Consider the following 5241-nt stretch of genomic DNA (forward strand, 5'->3'; position numbering starts at 1 on the left):
AGAGAAAGGATGAAAGTTAGTTTAAAACATAAAGAAAAAAATTACCATTTGACAATTGACAAAAAATTACCAATTGACAATTTCCTGACTCAGGCATACTGAAGGAAGATTGGATAAGTAGAAGAAATGGTGTTTGTAAAAGACCTTCTTGTTAATGAATTATGCTAGGTGTTTTTTGTTTGTTTGTTTGATTTGTTTGTTTTTGTTTTTGTGGAGCCCAATGCAGGGCTTGAAATAATGACCCTGAAATCAAGACGTGAGTTGAAATCAAGTGTGAGACACTTAACTGACTGAGCCACCCAGGTGCCTGGCTAGATGTTTTTATATGCATCATTCAACTAAATCAGATGAGAAAGTTCACTCTGTTCATTGAATAAACTGATACTCAGATTAATTTATTAAGAATCAAAAAGGTAGTAAATGAGTAAGATGAAAGTTATATTTGGGACTGATTGCTCACATTCTATGGCTTTCTTCATTACCTATCTCAATATACATTATGAAAAATTCCATCTGAGCGAGATACAGAGTGTAGTTCTTGATCTAAATAGGTGGTTGAGGTAGATGATTTGGAGTGGACCGACACCCCTTTCAGTCATACTGCAGTGTGATCAACTGTGGTTCAGTGATGTCAATGAAGGCTTTCTGGTGTTAGTCTCATGTGCTTATAAATATTTTGATAGATGCATATGACAGTAAGAGAAATGGAAATTAAGAAAATACAATAGTAAATTCTCCAGCTGAGTCTTATGTTGCTTACTTTATTTTTTAGAGTAATTGATTAAACATCCAGAGAAATGGACACCTTCACCTCTAGGAGCACATTCTTCCTCATGGGATTCTCTGATGTTAGGGAGATCCAGATCTTGCATGCAGTACTATTTTCGCTAATTTACCTGGCAGCTCTACTGGGAAATCTTCTCATCATCACCCTTACCACCAAGGATCATCGGCTCCACACCCCTATGTACTTCTTCCTGAAGAACTTGTCCTTTCTGGATCTCTGCCTCATTTCCATCACTGTCCCCAAATCCATCATGAATTCTCTAATGAATCACAACACAATTTCATTCCTTGGATGTGTTTCACAGGTCTTTTTCTTCTTTCTCTTAGCCAGTGCACAAGTAGGACTACTCACAGTCATGTCCTATGACCGCTATGTTGCCATCTGCCATCCTCTCAGATATGACATTATCATGGGCCACAGAGCCTGTGTGCAGATGGCCACCACTTCCTGGGTCAGTGGAGGTCTCAATACAGTTCTGCATACAGCTTCTACCTTTTACATACCCATGTGTGGGCCTCCTGAGATTCATAAGTTCTTCTGTGATGTCCCACAACTGCTCTCTCTTGCCTGTTCATATAACATTGGGGAATTAATAGTCATTGGGCTCAGCCTAGTGTTAGATTTTTGCTGTTTTGTGTTCATTGATATTTCTTACATTTATATATTCTCCACCGTGCTGAGGATGCCCTCCAGAGAAGGCAGACACAAAGTTATCTGCACATGCCTGCCTCATCTCCTTGTTGTGACTTGATTTATCTCTTCTGGCTTTTTTGCCTATTTACATCCCTTACCCAAGTCTCCATCACTCTTAGACATGCTAGTTTCTGTATTCTATACTGTGGTGCCACCCACCATGAACCCCCTCATCTACAGTCTGAGAAATAAGGATATGAAGATGGCACTAAGGATTTTGATAATGAACACATACAACCTATCAAAATAAAGAGTTAATATCACAGACATCATGATCTATGTATTCACTGACATAATTATATGAACAATCTGTTGCATAGTCTGGTAATAACATTGAATATGTAGAGTACAAATTTTCCAAAAAGTCTCATTTTATTCATTAAAGTGCTACTAAGAAACATCCTCCTTGTCCAGATCAAGTGGATGGCAAAACCAGAATGGTTCAACTTGGAACTGGAAAGATATATGCTGACTTTATATTTGTCATACTAATGGGAACTCCTTTTCCTGTGACAAATGCTAAATTGGACAGGATACTGGACATAAGAGATAAGTTTGGCTCTCCCAGACAAACCAATTGTATGGTAACTCTTAGGAAAAGCAGTATGTAATATGCCACATGACATAATATGTATAATGCATTCTCAAATGAAAGGAAATAGACAAAGGTAAGCAATATCTGCACAGCATTGTGAATGTATTATATGCCACTAAATTGTACATGTTCAATGTTTAATTTTAAGTTATGCTGATTTCACCTCACCAACAAGGCAAAAGAAAAAAAAAATCTGTTGTCCATCTGTCTTCCCCTTTTCTTTCTCAAGCCTATTATATGGCATTTTCTGGCATCACTTGTGTCCTTGAAATCTAGTGAGAAAACACAAATATACAAAAATTCAACTTTACTATAAAGAAATACATATGTTGTAGTAATTTTTTTCAAGTCTTTACTTAAATTCCAGTTACTTAGCATACAGTATAATATTAGTTTCAGGTGTAGAATTTAGAGACTCAACATTTATATACAACAACCTGTGCTCATTGTAAGTGCTCTCCTTAGTTCCTATCACCAATTTAACCCATTCCCCCATCCACCTCTCCTATGGTAAACATTAGTTTGCTCTCTATAGTTTCTTGGGGGAAAAAGAGAAGAAAGCCAATAAAGCATCACTTAACTATAGAGGGCTTATAGTAATATTAAAACAAGCTCCAGTTTGAAAAAAAATTGATAAACCCTTAGCCAGAATTATCAAAAAGAAAAGAAAAAGGACCCAAATCAATAAAACCACAAATGAGAGAGGAGAAATAACCAACAAACAATTGCATGAGAATATTATGAAAAAATATGTGCCAAAAAATCAGACAATCTGAAAAAAATGGATAAATTCCTAGAAACATATAGACTAACACAAACTGAAAAAGGAAGAAACAGAAAATGTGAATGAACCAATGCCAGCAAAGATATTGAATCAGTAATAAAAAATCTCTCAACAAACAAAAATCCAGGGCCAGAGGGCTCCATAGGGGAATTCTAACAAATATGTAAATAAGAGTTAATACTTATTCTTCTCAAACTATTCCAAAAAATAGAAATGGAAGGGAAACTTCCAAATTCATTTGATGAGCCCAGCAGTATGCTGATTCTAAAACTAGACAAAGACCCCACTAATGAAGAGAATTACAGGCCAATATCCTTGATGAACATGGTTGCAAAAAATATCGATAAAATGCTAACAATTCCAGCAGTATATTAAAAGAATCATTCACCATGATAAAGTGGAGTTTATTCCTGGGCTGCAAGTGTTGTTCCATATTCGCAAATCATAGGATGTGATATACCATATTAGTAAAAGAAAGGATAAGAACCATATGACCCTTTCAATAGATGCAGAAAAGGCATTTGACAAAGTACAACATCAATTAATTATAAAAACTCTCAACAAAAAGTGAACAAACCTGAACATAATAAAGGCCATACCTGAAAAACCTCAGAGCTATTAAATCCTCAATGGGGAAAATCTGAGAGCTTTTCCTCTAGTTTCAGGAACAAGACAAGGATGTGCACTCTTACCACTGTTATTTAATATAGTATTGGAAGTCCTAGCATGACAATCAGACAACAGAAAGAAATGAAAGGCATCCAAATTGGTAAGTAAGAAGTCAAACTTTCACTGTTTGTAGATAACATGATACTCTATATAGAAAACCCAAAAGACATGACCAAAAAAAAAAAAAAATTCCTAGAACAGATACACAAATACAATAAAGTCACAGGATACAAAATCAGCATACAGAAATCTGTTGCATTTCTATACACCAATAATGAAGCAGCAGAGAGATAAATCAAGGAATCAATCCCATTTACAATTGCACCAAAAACCATAAGATATCTGGGACTAAACCCAACCAAAGAGGTAAAATATCTGTATTGTGAAAACTATAAATACTGATGAAAGAAATTGAAGAGGACACAAATAAGGAAAAGCATCCCATGCTCATGCTATGGATTGAGTCCAAATGTCCATTGGTTGATGAATGATAAAGAAGATAGTGTGCATATATATATGCACATACATACATATACCAGTACACAGTGGAATATTACTCATAAAAGAGAATGAAATTTTGTGATTTGCAACAATGTAGACAGAGTTAGAGAATATTATGCTCAGAGAAAGACAAATACCACATGATTCCACTCATATGTGGAATTTAAGAAACAAAACAGATGACCATATTAAAAAAAAAAAGGAAAGGCAAACCAGGAGACAGAATCAACTATAGAAAACAAAATGAGGGTTTAACAGAAGGCAGGTGTTAAACAGATGATGGATATTAAGGAGCGCAAATGTAGTGATTAGCACTGTATGTAGGTGATGAATCACTAAACTAGTTTCATGTGTACAATTTAGTTATTCAAAAGTTATGTACAGCCACTTTGGAAAACAGTGTGGAGGTCCCTCAAAAATTTAAAAATAGAGCTACCCTATGACCCAGCAATTGCACTCCTGGGTATTTACCCCAAAGACACAGACGTAGTGAAAAGAAGGGCCATATGCACCCCAATGTTCATAGCAGCAATGTCTGCAATAGCCAAACTGTGGAAAGAACCGAGATGCCCTTCAACAGATGAATGGATAAAGATGTGGTCCATATATACAATGTAATATTACTCAGCCATCAGAAAGGATGAATACCCAACTTTTACATCCACATGGATGGGACTAGGGGAGATTATGCCAAGTGAAATAAGTCAAGCAGAGAAAGTCAATTATCATATGGTTTCACTTATTTGTGGAACATAAGGAATAACATGGAGGACATTAGGAGAAGGAAGGGGAAAATGGGGGGGGGAATTGGAGGGAGAGATGAACGATGAGAGACTATGGACTCTGAGAAACAAACTGAGGGTTTCAGAGGGGAGAGGTGTGGGGGGATGGGTTAGACCAGTGATGGGTATTAAGGAGGGCACGTACTGCATGGAGCACTGGGTGTTATACGAATACAGTGGATCGTGGACCACATCAAAAACTAATGATGTATTGTATGGTGACTAACATAACATAATAAAATAAAAAAAAAAAAAACAGAAAAGTTATGTACAGCAGCCAGTGCTAATTACAAGGGTACTTACTCCTTAATCCTCATCACCTGTTTAACCCATATTATACCAATCTCCCCTCTGGTAACCACCAGTTTGTTCTCTATAGTAAAGAGTCTATTTCTTGGTTTGCCTCTCTCCCTCTTTTTCTTTTTTTAAG

The 5241-nt window shown here is 36.2% G+C and overlaps 1 pseudogene; it reads left to right on the plus strand.

Annotated features, from left to right (window-relative positions):
• The first annotated feature begins 797 nt into the window (after positions 1-797).
• On the plus strand, positions 798-1730 carry LOC113928641 (annotated as a pseudogene).
• The last annotated feature ends 3511 nt before the right edge of the window (positions 1731-5241 follow it).

This window comes from Zalophus californianus, chromosome 5 (genome assembly GCF_009762305.2).
Source record: "Zalophus californianus isolate mZalCal1 chromosome 5, mZalCal1.pri.v2, whole genome shotgun sequence".
NCBI lineage: Eukaryota > Metazoa > Chordata > Mammalia > Carnivora > Otariidae > Zalophus > Zalophus californianus.